The sequence below is a fragment of the Hyperoodon ampullatus genome (genome assembly GCF_949752795.1).
Source record: "Hyperoodon ampullatus genome assembly, chromosome: 6".
Taxonomy (NCBI): Eukaryota; Metazoa; Chordata; class Mammalia; order Artiodactyla; family Ziphiidae; genus Hyperoodon; species Hyperoodon ampullatus.
Genome location: NC_136919.1, coordinates 14361307 through 14379245, shown reverse-complemented (window position 1 = coordinate 14379245; position 17939 = coordinate 14361307).

Here is a 17939-nt window from a genome sequence, read left to right as displayed (position 1 = left end):
TATTAAATAGGGGGAGGGCAAAATAAAGATATTTTATGATTCCCAGGAACTCAGGATTTTACTGCTCAGCCCCCAAATTAAAAACATGTGTATTAAGATGCTTCTACAACCAAATAACAATATTTTTAAAAATATTTCAACAACAGAGAGACAAACAATCCAGTCTAAAGATGCACAAAGGACTTGATACTATCGCAAAGAAGATACACAATAACCAATAAGCACATGGAAAGGTGCTCAGCATCACTAGTCATCAGAGAAATGCAAATCAAAACCAGAGCTACTGCTTACACCAAGAAGGACAGCTAGCAGCAAAAACCGGAAAATAACAAGTGGTGGCAAGAGGATGGATAGAGGACGTGGAGAAATTAGAATCTTCGTACATTGCTGGTGGGAATGTAAACTGGTGCAGCCACTGTGGAAAACAGTTTGGTGGTTCATCAATAAGTTAAACATAGAATTATCATAGGACCCAGTAATTCCACTCCTAGGTATATACCCAAAAGAACTAAAAGCAGGGACTCAAACAGATACTGTACACAAATGGTCATAGCAGCACTATTCACAATAGCCAAAAGGTGGAAACAACCAAGACGTCCATCAATTTTTGAGTAAATAAACAAAATGTGGTCTATCCATACACTGGAATATCATTCAGTCACAAACAAGGAAGGAAGTAGTGTTACACGCTACAACATAGATGAACCTTGAAAACATTATGTCACGAGAAAGAAGCCAGATGCCAAGAGCCACACAGCACACGAGTCCATTTACATTAAATACACACAATAGACAAATCCACAGAGAGAGAAAGAATACTAGTAGTTGCCAGGGGCTGGTGGGAGAGAGGCATGAGGAATAATTGTTTAACGGGTACAGGGTTTCCTTTTGAAGCAATGAAAGAGTTCTTCTGGAACTAGATAGTGGTGATGGATGCATAACATGGTGAATGTACTTAGTTGTACACTTTAAAATAATTAAAATAGTAAATTTTATGTTAAACAAACTTAGGAAAGAGAAAAAGAGTAAACAGGGGAAACAGTGGCAGTTAAGGATAAGTTAGGATCAAGGAAAGTGCAAACAAAATTACAGGAGAATCCACTGGCCCTGGTGTTTAGAACATTCCTAACAAAGCAGCAAAGCTCTCAAGACATAGGATTACATTCTCTTACCTATAGATCTAATCACATCACTTAGTTCTGCAGTGAATATTTCCGTAGCCTAAAGTATATAAATGGCATTTTATTGGGTTTAAAATTTTAGAACCAACCTATAGAGAAATCATGAACGACCATTATGGTAACAGAGAGAATGGAAGTGTTATGAAGTTTGACCAGGTAAGAATAATTATTTAACAAGAATTGGGAGGTGTGCAGGAGAAGAAGAAGGTATAAGACCACCGACAAAACAAATGAAAGATGTCTTTATTTTTCATAGCAGAGATCAGTACTTATAGTTCAAAATGAATAAATCAAGAAATAGAGACTTAGTATGGTATTAAAAGTTACATAGGCAATCTGTAGAAGAATTCAGAATAATACCATAACTACAAAATTCAGTAAAGGAAAGAAGAGGTGAAAGATAGTAAACTGTGCTCAATTTCTCATTTTTCTTAGCAGAGAGGAAATAGATACTGACTAAAGACATAAGTCAAGAAATAGAATTATAATACTTAAAGACTTCAGTTGTTGGTACATATCTGTTTTTGTCTGGTTTCAGATACCTTCTTTCTTTGGTGATTATCCACTTGTGTGGTTAAGGTGGGGCTGACCTAGCCTGTTGGCCATGGGGGTGGTCACATGACTCAGCCTGGCCAATCAGAACCTCCCCTGGGACTTTTTGGTCAGCACTCTTGGGGAAGATACTAACTCTCAGCCAGGGTTGTCAAGTTTGGGGAATGTGAACCTGGGCTTGCCTGTGTCCATCTTCTTACTACTGGGCATGAGTCCGAGTACAGGCTGAAGCAAATCAGGGCAAATGACATTAATGAGTCCCTAGATGTGCTGAAGTTTATATCATGTTCTGGTTTCTGTTATCCAACTCAGTGAATTCCCCATTTGCTTGAAATAAGTAAATAAAATGCCCTGGGCAGCCATCTGGCTCACGTCCTGTGCTGATGGGTGGTACTGATCCAAGGAATCTTCTAGGAGGAAGTGGGGTTCACTGGCATTGAAAAAGAGGTAGAACAACAACCCATGTGATGACCCTAAGGTGTTACCCATCTGTGCTCCATTCTGCCATCCAGGAGCTGTGCAACTTAGATGCGATTCTTAACCACACTGACCTCAGCTTCCCTGGTACCCAAAGAGGTTGGCGACTATCCCATGGGGTTGTGAAGATGGTTGAAATAACAGATGAAAATATACTTTATAAACCACACTGGGTTTTCTTTTTTATGATGATTGGTTTGGACCCCTATGGGATACAGTTTTTTGACTCCGGGGGGAATAGTGGAGTACTATGTCCTGTGACCATTAATTTAACTGCACATGTTGGTTGTGCTAGTCCAATCAAAAATACACACAGGTCCAGCTACAATTTGCTTGACTGTGACAGGGCCTTCTTGAAGGCCGTAGCTGAGTCGGTGCAGGCCCTCCCCAAAAAAAGAAGAACCAAATGTATGAAATCTCAGTTATGTGTGAGCATGGGCTGATTAGTCATTAATCCATCGAGATGTCTTATTTAAGGGGAACGAGTGGGCGATTTTAAGTTAAAATGGCCCTGAAGTAAGAACCAGATGTCTTATAAAAGGCAATATTAGCTACCCCCACGATGGATGGGCCCGGTGCGAGAAGAGGGATCCCTGCCAAGCGGGTTGCTGGTTTCACGCGGCATGGTAATTAAGCTCGTGATCTAATGGAACGGGCACATGTACGATTAATGCAAATCATGTACTTATGTAAAATAAAAAAAATTAATTACGAGCTTTAACTCTCCGTAGTGAAAATAAATGAATGCACAGTTATACATAGTATATATATACATACACTCCTGAAGAGACGCTATTATATTAGCGGGTAGGAGGGTGTATTTGTATGGTTAATACAGTAAATGTACTGTGAGATAAATTTTTTCAATACTGACATAGCACTGTGGGGTTGTGGTTATTCTACAATAAGGCTTTTTCAGGGAATAGTTTATGTAGAATTTCAGCTTTGGGTGTTGATGGTGAAGTGTAATGCTTCTTCCCTGAGTCTTAGGGAGGTGTGATTTCTTCCGTTTCCGGTTTACAAAACCGGGGTATTTTGTTATACTACAAAGACTCTTCATTTTAGTAGTTTATTCTCGATGAAGCTAGCTATTGGTATTAGTACTAGGATTAGGAGAAAATATAGGATGGATGCTAGTTGGCCTATAATTATATAGGGGTGTTCTACGGGTTGGCCTCCGATTCACGTTAGGGTTAGGAAGTCTGCGATTAATAATCAGAAGAGGAGTTGGCTAAAGGGTCGGAATATTATGCTTCGTTGTTTGGATGTGTGGAGTAGGGGGATAAATAATAGAATGAGGATTGAGAGTAATAGGGCTAGAACGCCTCCTAGTTTGTTGGGAATTGATCGCAAGATTGCGTATGCGAATAGGAAATATCATTCTGGTTTGATGTGTGCTGGGGTGCTGAGTGGGTTTGCTGGGGTATAGTTATCAGGGTCTCCTAGCAGGTCAGGTGCGAATAGGGTTAGTGCGAGTAGGGCTAGAATTAGTAGTAGGGCTCCTAGGATATCTTTAATTGTGTAGTAAGGGTGGAATGGGATTTTGTCTATGTCAGATGGGATTCCTGTGGGGTTGTTGGATCCTGTTTCATGGAGAAATAGTAAGTGGACGACTGCTAGGGCTAGGATAATAAATGGGAGGATGAAGTGGAAGGCGAAGAAGCGGGTTAATGTGGCTTTGTCTACGGAGAAACCGCCTCAGATTCATTCAACTAGGGTAGTGCCGATATAGGGAATGGCGGATAGAAGGTTGGTGATGACGGTTGCGCCTCAGAATGATATTTGTCCTCAGGGTAGGACATAGCCTACAAATGCGGTAGCTATGACTGTGAAGAGTAGAATTACTCCGATGTTTCATGTTTCTTGGAATATGTAAGAGCCATAATATAAGCCGCGTCCAATATGTGCGTAGAGGCAAATGAAAAATATAGAGGCCCCATTTGCGTGTAGATATCGGATAATTCAGCCATAGTTGACATCCCGACAGATATGTGTAACGGATGAGAAGGCTGTTGTTGTATCTGGTGTATAGTGTATTGCTAGAAATAGGCCTGTGAGAATTTGTATAATCAGGCAGAGGCCGAGTAAGGAACCAAAATTTCATCATGAGGAGATATTTGATGGGGTGGGGAGGTCAATGAATGCGTTGTTGATGATTTTTATTAGTGGGTGTGTTTTTCGAATGTTGATCATTAGTGTTCTTATAGTTGAATAACAACGATGATTTTTCATGTCATTGGTCATGGTTAGAGTCCATGTAAGAATAATGATGACATATATTGTTTTTATTATAAGTATTATTTTTGTAATTAGTTTTGTGGGGGTAGCTTCAAAACCTTCACCTATTTATGGGGGTTTAGGGTTAATTGTGGGTGGTGGTGTTGGATGTGGTATTGTTTTAAATTTTGGTGGGTCTTTTTTAGGTCTGATGGTATTTTTAATTTATTTAGGGGGAATATTGGTTGTGTTTGGTTATACAACTGCTATGGCTACTGAGCAGTATCCTGAAGTTTGGGTTTCTAATAAAGTTGTATTAGGAGCATTTCTTTTGGGGTTAGTAGTGGAGTTTTTAGTGGTGTTATACGTTTTAGAGAGTGAGAAAGTGGAATTTGTGTTTGAGTTTAATGGGCTAGGGGATTGAGTTATTTATGATACAGGAGATTCTGGGTTTTTTAGCGAAGAGGCTATGGGCATTGCTGCTCTGTACAGTTATGGGACCTGATTAGTGATTGTAACAGGTTGGTCTTTATTTATTGGTGTTGTGGTTATTATGGAGATTACTCGGGGTAATTAAATAGGATTAGGCTAAGGGTGATGGTGATGAGGAAAGATAGGAAGTAAAGTTTAATAAGGCCTTGTTGATTTGAGGTTAATGTGGAGGCTTTTATTGTTAATTGTTAATTGTTAATTTTTTACTGTAAGTAATATAAGTAATATTGCTTATTGCAGAAAACTTTGAAAGATAAAGAAGGAAATAAAAGTCACCCACAATCCCACAATCCAGATACAAACCCTGTTAACATTTTGGTGGCTTTTCTTCCATGCTGTTTTACTAACACCTCTGAAATCATGTCATATATTGCACCCTGCTCTTTCCATTCAACACTATATTGTGAGTGTACCCTCACTTCATTAAAAATTCTTAAAAAAAATTTTTTTTACCAGCGTAATACCCCAGGGTACCAAAATCTGTTTAATCAAGTTCCTAATATTGAATATTTTAGATCTTCTAGTTGTTCACTACTGATCTCTCGGCCTAACATTTTTTTATCTGTTCATTTGTATGTGTTGTCATAACTGATGCGTTTAGCCTTGCAGCTCCCGTGGTTTCCGGTACCACATCTGAGATGCTAGGCAGCGGGTCCTGAGGGATGCCACCATCACCTACACACAGGGACAGTCCCCCTTCCCCAAAGGGCAGCATTACTTCACAGGCCCTCCCTTGCTTCTGATCCTCAACCAGGGCCATGCCAGAGCTCCCTGACCGAGCTCCCATGTTTGTATCTCCGGAAACAGAAGTTCTCAGCCATGTCCTTCTAGAAGGCTCTGTGCTCCTTATGTGAATAAGCCCCTCCCTCTCAGCCCCCCAGCCCCAGAAGGTGAATGTGCAGTTTTCTAAACCCCCAAAATAAATGGCTGCCTTCCACCCTAACCCCCGAGAATCAGGTGCCTACTGACCTTGCATCTGCATAATTAAGGTCCCCCATCTGTCCCATCTGCAAGGGGAGGGGGCATGAGAGGAGATTAGAGGCCAGAGAGGACCCACCGGAGAGATCCTGGAGCCAGTGCCCATCCTCCAAGCCAGGAAGTGGAGCGCACGTCAGAGAAGGGATGGCATTGCTCCACACTCACGACTTCTCATCGGGTGCCCCCGTCCAGCTGGGCTTATTCACTACCTCTCATTATGCCAGGGTCTGGGCTAGGGAAGGGGAGGCCTGGGGTCTCGCTGCAGCTCTACCACGAGCATCCTGTGTTAGTGGCATGACCTCCAGAAGGTCACTTTCTAGCAGCTCCCAGAGGCCAAGATGTTTCTCCTCCTAATCATCGAGGACTCATTCAGAAGGCACCTCCTCCAGCCTCCGTGTCCTCCCAGCCCCCCTCCCTCCCCGATCCTAGCCCCCATGTAGCCCGTGTTATAAGGACGCTACCATCTGACTATGAGTTCAGCGAAGGCAAAGGCTCTGTCCAATTCCAAGTGGGCACTCAGCACTCGACCCCAGGCCCGGCCCCAGCACACAGAGGGTACTCAGTGCCAAGGGCCCACATGCCTGCCCGAGGCATGATGGGGGAAGGAGCCCCACCGTCGCTCCCCCCGGGGCCACCACTCCAATGGTCGGAGCAGTACAGTCAGGGGTCAGTCTTGGGGTCCCAGACACTGGTCCCCAGAAGTGGCCTCCCTGTGATGGGCCCTCAGCCCCCAGCATTGCCTTGAGACAGCCCCCAGGGAGTTTCAGGTCCTGTGAAGGAGCAATTTGTACTTCAGGCTGCTCGTGAATCCCTGAACAGAGGAATTAATTACTGTCTGTCAAAATTAGACTTCTCCCTTCCTTCGAGATGCATCTTCTTTTTATTATTAATTAATTTTTAAAATTACAGAGTCAGTGTGGTCTAATTTATTTTACTTTTAGCATTATTTCTCTGATAAGCAATTTCGTTTTATGCCAGGCACTCGCCTCGGCACCAGTTTGTCACATCGGCTCTCCCTTCCTGGGGCTGTGTCAGACCCGAAAGCCCAAGAACCAGGGGCCTCAGATGAGTTGCTCCCTTCCTGGGCCTCAGTTTCCCTGCTGAGAGATGAACACATTCCACTAATCCACTCCTGAGGGCCCCTACCTGCCCTGCTGTCTGTGGTTCCATGAGCTCATCCCTCCCTGGTCCCAGGATCGATGGAAGGGGGTATACTGAGGCGCTGGCCTTGTAAACGCACAGCCCTCGAGTTTATGATGTGCTTCCCCATGCATGTCTCACTGACCCTACAAAAACCCTCTGAAGCAGGGTCTGCCATCCCATTTTACAGGTGAGGAAACTGACACCCAAAAAGGAGGCATTACTCGGACATGTTGGAAAAAAGGATTTCAATCCAGGCTCCGACTCCAAATCTGACAACTCTTCCACTTCATCCTGAAACCGAAATGGTGATGGTTATAAATTTCCACTTGAAGACCTGTGATTGAGACCCAGATGCTGACAGGACAGGTCCTGCAGGATTCCAGTTTTAGTCTGTCCCTTACCCCTCCTCCCTCTCCTGGTAAACTCATCCTCTTGTTTGGGGGTCTGCTCCCCCATCCGACCTCCCCACCCCACATACTAGCCAGGAACCCAAATGAGAGGAGCTCGCTTCATCTGGGACCCTCCTCTCAGCCACGAGGACTGCTCACAGGGTGACCCCATGACTCAATTCAAGCCAATCAGGGGCTTCCCTGGGATTTTTCTCACCACAGCTGCAGGGAGAGAGCATTTTCCTCTCTGGTTATGAAGCTGAGAAGGCGTGAGCCAGAAAGCGGCTACGGCCATGTCCCCCACCTCCAGCCCACCCAGGAGGGAGGGGGTCAGACACAGAGATAAGGTGAAGCTAAGTTGTGTGAGTCCCTGGTTCCAGCTCTTCCCCAGGCCGGCTCCACCCTTGGCCTCCCAGCTGGGCACACAGACAATAAACCTCCTTTGTGGTCCAAATTGGTCTGAATGGGGTTTCTGTCACTTGCTGCCCTAGGGGGTCTGACGGGCATAAATTGGCTTGTAGAGCTGGAAGAAAATAGGAGCCCAGCCTGATGTGTCCAGGAACTGCCTCTAGTCAGTGAAGCCAAACACCATGGGCTAAGGGGCTAAAAGTGGATGTTCTGAAACCCAGGAATGTCCCTGCCTGCTTGTCCCTTCCCCCTTCCAGAGGAGGAAGCCACGAGTAGGAGGCTGGTATACCAGGCTCTCCAGGCTCCAGCCCACACTTCCTCCAGCTCACCTCCCACAACAGTGTCTGTCACACACAGCCTCACCTCACCAGGTATCCAGAGCAGTGTGGGGACCAGACCTTGCCACACTTCTGCACACTGGTTCCCTCAGCCAGGCCCTCCTACCACCACCTGCCTACTCATCTCAGGCCACACCTCCACCGAAGGCCTTCTGGCCACCCCAGAAAGAGGGACTCACCCACTCCCTCGGCCATGCCATTCTAACTACTGGTGCATATGGCACCTGAGTTGGAATTGTTAGCTTACATTGTCCCCTATGATATTGTGAGCCCTTTAAGCTCCATGTATCAGTCTCCCCAGTGGAGCGTCATTCACCCAACAAGTGTTTTCTGAGTGCACACTAGGTGCCATTCAAATGAGCAAAACGGACAAGGTCCCTGCTCTCATGGAGCTTACAGGCTATGATGTGAATATAGACAACAAACAATAAGTACAACACACATGTCATGGATAGCTTTTCATGTCAATGACTATAAATCCACATGACATATGGATTATCATAATTTATTTAGCCAGATCCCTATTTCTGTGCATTTAGGTTATTTCATCAAGCCAGCTAAGTGGGAGCTGGAGCACAGGGGGCAGGTTGTGATCGTATAGGGGTCAGCATAGGCCCCACTGATAGGGGACATCTGAGCAAAGTCTCTAAGGAGGTGAGGGAATAATCCACAGAGAGGCTGGGGAAGGGCATTCCAGGCAGACGGAGCACCCAAACTTTGAGGCAGGAGCACCCCAGGCATGTTTGGGGAAAAAGCAAAGCAGCAGGGTGGCTGGGCTGGAGGGAGTGATAGGAAAGATGATGGGGGTGAGGGCAGAGAGTGACCACCTGCGAGGCTGGAAGATTCAGGCCTAACTTGTTAAAAAGCACAGGATGTGCTCGAACAAACTGAATGGTGATTTGAGAAGGTTCTTATAGTCTAGGTAGCAAGAACTATATAAATAATTACAATTGGGGAACACAGATGACCTGACATGGCTATATGGTGATCAGGGGATAACTGGGTGGAATAAGCCAGGGGAATCTCAGAGGCTGTGATTGAGCCGAGACTGGGGACACGTGTCTACACGTGTCACTCTGGCCGAGTGTGGAGCGTGAGCACAGGCCCCAGAGGGCCACTGTAACAAGATACCACCAACTGGGTGGCTTAAAACAGCAGAAATTTCTCCTCTCACAATTCTGGAGGTTCGATGTCCAAAATCAAGGCATCATCTGGGCCAGGCTCCCTACCAGACTCTGGGTAGAATCCTTCCCTGCCGTCCGTTCCCTGTTTCTGGTGTGGCCGGCAATCCTCGGCCTTCCTTACTCGCAGCTCACTCCAGCCTCTGACTCTGTTGTTACATGGCTTTCTGTGTGTGTCACTGTGTCTTCACTTGGTGTTTCCCCCCATGTCTGTCTCACCTCTGCTTATAAGGACACCAGTTTCCTTGAGTTAAGGGCCTACCCCCCTCCAGTATGGCCTCATCTTAGTTACATAAGATGCAACGACTCTGTTTCCACTAAGGTCACATTCTGAGATACTGGGGGTTAGGACATCAAAGTATCTTTCTGGAGGGACACAGCTCCACCCATACCAGAGGCCACACCCCCCAGGGACACGCTGTGTGACCTTGGTTGTGCCCATTCCCTCTCTGGGCCTCAGCCTGTCCTCCTGTAAGACAGGGGCTGGCACATCACCCCTCTGGTGCTGCCTGTGTTTCTCCAAGTCCTTCTGAAGAATCTGTTCCCCTCCTCTCACTGCACCGCCTCTGATCTCCGGCAAGGTGGCACGGGGAAAAGAGCTCACATGACTCCAGACTGTATCTTCACCATAAAACAAATATCATGAAAGCCGTTTGATGTCACCCTGACGGAGTGCAGAAAACCCCCTTCAACCCCCCCACCCCGCCTTTGCGCTTTTAATTGGATCCTTTTTGCTATTTTTTCTTCTCCTTTACAGCTTGTGTTTGCTTTCATGTTACGCATTATTTATTTAGTTGCTTGTCAATTAGTGTCTATTCTCCAAGTGACAAGCACATTAGCAGCTGCAGAGATTAGAATTAAAATGTGCAGCCCAGTTGGTGCCACCAAAGCCACGCCTACCCAACTGAGAGAACAGCACCTCTTTGTCATTTCAAAAGATGACCTTCTCCTTCTCCCCGTTCCTGGCTCCTGATTTAATTCCAGCTGACTGCTCCATGGTCACTGCACGATGATGGCTTCGAGATGGAACTTTTTCAGATGCACAAAGGAAGATGCAGGCTCCTGTTAACAGCGGCCTTTGATGACGGTTAGTGTAAAGAAGGAGTCGCTGGATTTGAGAATAACGGGCTCCGATGGCCTGTTAATGGTTCTCAATCAGCCAGCCCAACGTGCCACACCTCTGGCCCACAGTTCAGCCAACATTCCTGACATGGCAGCATGACCAGCTCCTTGATTCACTGGGTATGTGACCCTGGGCAAGTGAATTAACGTCACAGATTTATTTCCTCCTCTGCAAAATGGGGGGATTAAAACCAACTACATACAGATGTTGTAAGAACTGAGATTATATGCGTAGAGCTTTGCAAAGAAAGCTTCAGCATCTGTTTCTTCCAGTGAATCTGAGGAGTTTACTGGCACGAGTTAATCACGTGGCCAGGAGGGCTTTTGTGAAGGGAGCCTCCCTGGGCAGATACAGGCTGGGATCTGACCACTGTGTACCTCAATGCTGCAAGCAGAGGTGGAGGGACCGCAAGCCTAAGTCAGGTGGCTTCAGAGCCCAGTGACAAGGCAGATAACCAGGGAACTGGGAGGCAGCATTTTCCCTTTCTGCCCGTCCCGGCTTCCCGCAGAGCTGACCCCTCGGTCTGCTTGTATATGAGATTCTTTCAGAAGAAGGGGTTCCAGTTCCCCCAGAAGGTATTTGGGGACCACGGGCAGGACGATGGCTGGGACGGGAGATGCTGGCGTTGCCAGGTCTGGACCTTGCATGGATCGCCTCATCCATCAAGGATCCACCCTCCCCATCTGTCTAAAGGAGGGTTGGACCAAAGGACCCCAAAGTGTCCTCCCAACTCGGAAGCTCGGGTATCCTGATTTCACCCCGGCAGAACCATCATGAAGGAAGCGTGGGAACCGGGTGAAGACGGACAATTATCACCACCCAATATAACACTCTAATGGCAGAATCTTTTACATTAGAATAGATATTATGGAGCACAGTTCCATCAAGTGAATATAATAGACTTGCTTTATATTACAATGCACACTGTAATTACATATTTCAATAATTCCTTCAATGCATTACATAGAAGCGTTCTGAAGTAATGGAGTCCTGGAAGCATATATAATAAATCACCTAAGGGGAGGACGCCGTGGGTGGTAACAGGGTGACAAAGAGGCCTCCTAGCCGGCCGGGAGAGCCATCATCTCAGCCCAGGGCCGCTTGGCTGTGACTCTGCTCTCCAGAGGCTCTTCAGAGGAGGCCCTTTGTCCAAGCACCTGCCCATGTAGGCAGGAATCCCCTCTCTGACATCCCCAATTGCACGTCTGCAACCACACCTCTAGGGACCACGGGGAGCCCACCCCCCCAGGCTACCTATTGGAAGGGCCCTGTCATTAAGAAATTACACTACTGCATGCATATGGCACGTGATCTCTAAATTCATATGATCATATCTATCCTATTTAAAACTTTATAGTAGATTCCTATTGCTGCTATAACAAAGCACAACAAACTTAGTGGCTTAAGACAAAGTTATTCTCCTATGGTTCTACAGATCAGGAGTCTGACCTGGGTCCAACTGGGCTAAAATCAAGGAGTTGGCAGGACTGTGCCCCTTTCTGGAGTTTCTAGGAGCACATCTGCTTCCTTGCCTTTTCCAGCTCCTCCATGTCACCTGCACTCCTTGACTCGTGGCCGCTTCCCTCCACCTTCAAAGCCAGCCACTCTCTGACCCCTTTTCTGTTGTCACGTCTCTCTGACCGTGGCTGGGAATGGTTCTCCTCTTTTAAGGACTCGTGTAATCAGCGTGTCCCACCTGGATAATCCAGGATAACCTCCCTAGCTCAAGGTTTTTCACATTAAGCACATCTGTAAATTCCCTTTTGCCATGTAATGTAAATATTCACAAGTTCTGGGGACTAGAGGTTGGACATCTCTGGGGGACACTGTTCTGCCTACCATGGGCGTTATTTTATTATTATAATACCAAACAGACTGTGAGTTCCTCCTCATCTGTAAAAGGACATGACAGTTTGTAGGATTAAGTGTGACAGTATATGTGTAGAGCGTGGCATATACATGCTTGATGAATGGAAAACAAATTCAATGAACCAGGGTGAAAATATCAATGAGATAATCTACTTTGTCAATATCCCTCCAAAAGCAAGTCATGGGAAATGACCTCAAGGCCCTCAGTGCAGTATGGCAAACATGGACAGAGCAAGACTATTCACCAACCTTGTTTGGACTCTATATCTCTATTAATGCAGCCAAGGTACCATTAGCATTTGAGGTCCCTTCTTCTTCGGTCTCAGTTAACTTAGCTGATTGTAGTCAATTAAAACCCTAAATCTGTCTCCGGTTCCAAGGGGCAAATAAGATCATGCCCATTTTATAGGGGGATAAACTGAGGCTTAAAGATGGAGACCCAGAGGTGACGGCTGAGATGAGTCTTTAAGGATGAGTGGAGTGAGTCAGGCTGAGGATGTGGGAGATACCTGTGCAAAGTCCAGAGCTGCAGAGAACAGGAGGTGCCTTCAGGGCCTATGAGGAGTGTGGCAAGTCTGGCCTTCATGGGTGGGAGTGGGGTTAACATCCAAAGATACTGGAGATGAAGGCCAGGGTCCGACCGGGGAGAGCTTGCATGCCGAGGAGGAAGGGAGGGGCACGTGGTCTTGGGAGGGTGTGTGCAAGCAGGGAGTGAAATGATGGGGCTTGTGATTGACAAGCTCACCTGGGCTGTGCACAGAGACCGGACGGGACACGCAGGGGCAGGAGACAGGGAGACCCGTGAGGACCCAGGCCAGTAAGGAGGAGGCGGATGGAGAGGAGAGGATGGAGGCTGGGTGGGCTGGTGAGAGGCAGTGAGAGGACATCCTTCTGGGGAGACTGAAGTATCTAGGGGGTCAAGGGAGCCGATCTCAAAGACAGGGAGCCCCCAAGGGAGGAAGTGATCTGGGGGGAAAGGGATGCATATTACCCCCACCTTAAAGATGAGAAACTGAGGCCGGGAGCGTTCAGGGCCCTCCCTGAGGTCAGCTGGTAGTTGTGGGGCTGAATCCTGGGTCCTTCCTACACAACTGCGTGGTCCTGCCACCCTCGGGTCACCGGGTCACTCTAGGGCGAGATGCAGAGTCTGCAGATGAAACAAGAGTCCCAGCTGGTCCCCGGGAGGCCACCTCCAGGTGGGTCTCCTCCCCACTGCCCCTGAACCAGGCTTCCTGCAGCAGCAGCAAGAAGAGAGCGGGATCCCGTGTCCCCAGAGCCGTGGCTCCCTCGCCTGGAGATGGTCTGAGTCCCCCACCAGCCTTATTTCCAGCTTTTCTCTTCCTGACTGTCTCCCTTTCCCTGGGCTTTCTCTCTCCTCTCACTGCAACCATCACCACTGGTTCCCCAAGGCCACAAAATAAAAGGCCCCAACTCTGGGCATCCCGTGTACAACTTCACGCTTGACACCCTGGCCTCGAGTCACCACCACGGGTCTCCTGGTGGCCTCTGTGCCTTTGCACAGGCTGTTCCCTCTGCCTGGAGCGCCCCTTCCCTACACCTCGCCCCCATAACACTCTGCCTATTTTGAAGGACACAGGCGGCATGAACACCCTCCCCACTGCGGATCCAGACCCAGACTCCTCTCCCTCACCCTCACCGACATGCACGCACACATGTACGCACAGCCCCCGACACCCGCGCACACACACAGCTCCCCAAGTCCTCCTAAGAGTCTCGAATCCACCTCGCTGCCCTGTGCCTGGCCCTGGCCTGGATCCTCCCAGCAGCTTCACCTCGTCCCCTGACTGGCCCCCCCAACGCTGTCCCTTCCCTGCCAGCTTGGCCTTTGCCCTGACACCCTCCTGGGAGCCCTGCTGCTCCCAGGATGCCCGGGGCTGCTGCCTGGGGCTGCTGTCACCTGAGGCCTCGTCAACCTCTCCAAGCCATCTGTCCCCAAAAGTTCCTAGCCGGCCTTCGCCACTCGCCCACAGCATGCAGGGCATCTTCCCTGCCCACCTGCAAGGCCTTTTTCCAGGTGTCCTTGTTGTTATCATTTACATGACGTAACATAATGGGGTGCTGGCCTCTCACCCACCAGCTCTGGGCGAAGGTGAGTGACGGAAGATGGTGAATTTAATTAAAAACAAATGTCTTTGAAACCCTTCCTATGCTGACAGTCCAGCCCCAACCCCCCAAGAAATGGTCTTGCCTGCAGGCAGAGGCCACAGCATCAGCTAGGTTCTCTGAACACTCTAGGGGGAGAATATGAGGGGACCCTGAATTACCAGAAACACCAGTGTCATCAAAATAAAGTGACCTTTGCCAAGAGAACCGTGGTGAAATGGAAGCCAAAATCATAGTTTGCCCATTTTGCAGAGAAGAAAACTGAGGCTTCAAGAGGGAAAGAAAAAGAGAAGAAAAGAAAACACACACACACTCCCAGGCTTCCAACCATTGGCTTCTGCAGCCAAAGAGCCTCAGGATCTGGTTTCCCGTGTCTGTGACCCCCAACCCCGCCGTCATTTTGGAGCCAGGACGGCCATTTCTGTTTCTTCCCTGCCGTCTGCCGTCACCCGTCACCGGCATCCAGCGCCACAAGTGAGCTGGGGCCACACGTTGTTCTGTTTAGAAGAAGAAACTAGCATTAATACAAACAGAGGATCTTTTAAAAGCTGAAAACCTGTAATTATGCTCTCATGTGAATGCCTGTTAAAAACGACGTGATTCCAGCGTTTGAGAGAGGAGCGTGTGGGAAGGTGGCCGGTGAAAACACTGTGTGGTTTTATTAACATGGTGATCCAGTAGGAGAGGGGCTCACCAGGCCCAGTGCTGCCCTCTGGGGTCAGGTGGGGGTAACCGCTTCTCCAAGGATGGGGTCAAAATGAATGAGCTGAAAGGGCCCTGGGAAACCTGGATGGAGGCTAGAGGGGTGAGCTAGCTAGAGGCGGCTCCAGCTCCCCGTCTCCTGTTCAGGATGGAGAGGCTGAGGCCAAGCCTGGGACAGGGCGGGCTTTGGAACTGGAGGCAGGAACCTTCTGGACACCTTGCCAGTGAGGATCACACCCCAGCCCACCTGAGCCACCTTGCACGTACCATACTGAACTGTGCTTGCACGTAGCACAGTGGTGGGGACCTGGGCTCTGCAGCCTGCTGGCCTCCGTCTGAATCCAGCTTCATGGTCGACTGGCCGTGTGATCTTGGGCAGGTCACTCTGTGTCCCAGTCAGTCCTTTATCTGAGAAAAGCAGCATCTCCCCCTTAGGGTTTCACATGATGGCCTGTGATAACGTTACAATGCCTGCCCACCTGAACAAGCCTTCCCTATTGGCCTCATTACTTGTCTGTTCTCCCCATCAATCTGAGTCCTTCCAGAAGGTAGTGGGAGAAGTTTTGGGGATGTCTGGCGAGTGAATATATTTGCTGGCCTGTGGCTGGCACTGGGGCCAGAGTGGTGAGCAAATCACACGGGGTCTGTGCCTTCATGCTCTCGCAGCTAGTGATGGGGGGAAGGGGGCATAAGCCCCCCAAAATCACACTCACACAATCCAAAGCCACAACTGTGGCCACGTGCCAGTGAGGGGGAATCATCATATGTGAGAGTGAATGATAGGGGCTCCTGATCGTAAAGAATCCTCTGACTAGGCTCTGAGGCAACTAGCAAGAGAAACAAGAGAAGCCAGGGAAGTGGACGGGAGCATGCTAGGCAGGGGGCAGCATGTGCAAAGGCCCTGTGGCTGGAGAGAGGAACGCCCTATGAAACTGGAGCATGGGGAGCTGAGAGGGCAGGCGGCTGGTGGGGAAGGAGGAATGGGCAGGGCTCAGCACACCCAGGGCCTGCAGGCGATGCTAAGTGCAATGGGAAGCATTCAACATTTTAAACCAAGAAGATAATAGGATCAGCTTTACATTTTGAGCTCTAGCTATGGGTGGGGACATTTGCAGAGGGTAGGGGTGGATGTGGGGAGGCCAGCTGGGAAGCCATTGCAGCAAGTGGTCTAGGTGAGAGACGACGGTCCAAGGTGGACCATCTGGAGATGAGTGAGGAATGGCCTTGAGAAGTAGAGTGGATAGTGAGGCCATGGTCGTGGACGAGATACAGCGGGTGAGGGAGAAGGAGGTGTCGAGGACGCCTCCAGCACACGCTGATGGCCAGAGGCAGGAGCTTCACGGAGATGAACGAACAAGCAAACCCCAGTGATTTGGCCAATGTCCAGGCCTCCCAGCCGTTATAAATCTTTATCCTTCCCCATCATCATCTTGCAGATGAGGGAATGGAAGCAGGTTCTATTAGGAGGCCCAAGGGCCACAGCAAGACCCTGGGCCTCTGGACCCACCCATGCCCACCCCACCTGGCACCCAGCAGAGTGAGCTGGGAAGGCCCCATCTGCGGCAAGAGGTAAACACAACTGGCCCCGAAGGCAGTGTCCTGGGCTCCTCTGGAGACGGGATGAGTAATTTCGATAATTGAATTTTTGAGTTAGACTTAAAATATGGCCAAGAGTGAAGAGGCAATTTGGCAGGGTCGGGAGCCCCCAGGCAGGTTTCTCTGCTCCACACTGCGGAGAACTTATTAACAAGATCACTCTTCCTCCCGTCCACAGCCCCATTTACAAGCAGTTCTCAGGGATGCTGTGGCGAAGAATTCAATTGTGTGTCTCTGGGCTCCAGCTCTGGTCACCCAAAGACGTCTTGGTGGAAAGGGTAGAGAGAGAATACTTGGGTTGAAACGCAGGGAAGGGCTGCAGGTTTTGGAAGACACAGCGTTTCAGGGAGACCCTGTATAATTCAGAGGACAGGATCATTTCGAGAACAGGTTTCAACAGACTCGGGTTCAAATTCTGGCTCCAGCACGTGCTCAGGTGACGCTCCACCCCTCAGTTTTCTCACTTGTAAAATGGGCAGGTGATACAGATAAACGAGACAATGCCCAGTGTGGCTACTGCTAATCAGGTGGGCGCCAGCCTGTGGGGGGCAAGCAGGCTCACGGGCAGAGGGCTGGTGCCTCTCTCCCCCTCCTTCTCGCTGGGTATTTAGCCCCTGCAGCTGCTTCTCTCAGGTGGCTCCTCAGACACACGTGGTGGTTAATTTCACCAAGGGGGAATTTGACACCGGTTCTGATTAGGGCTTCAGAGCCTCCAGAATTCAGCTGCTGGTAAAATTAACTCACCAGGGACAATGGAACTTTCCCGGAGGGTCCAAATTGTCTTTATTTGTGGAGTTTGTTCCTGGCCCTAATCCAGCCCAGACACGTCGGGCTGCTCGCTCCTCCACCTCCCAGAGGAGGGCGGGCCTTCACTAGCCCAAGGCTGGGAATATTTTACACGATTCCAAACTGGGTGATAAAAATACACTTTGCTTTAGATTACTGTGTTCCTGAAAAGCTGTGGGTGACTAAAGCAAATGGCCAGCTGGATTCCCAGAAGCCCCTGCTCTCAGGCATCCTGGGTTTACCGCCCAATGGGCCGGGATGAACCACGGTCCCCCCTCACAGCCTTTCCAGCTCCCACAGGCCAACCACGTGCCAGGCAATATACTCAGAACTAGCAATGAAACAGGCACGAACTGTGGGTGCATCTGAATCGGGGTCTGGCT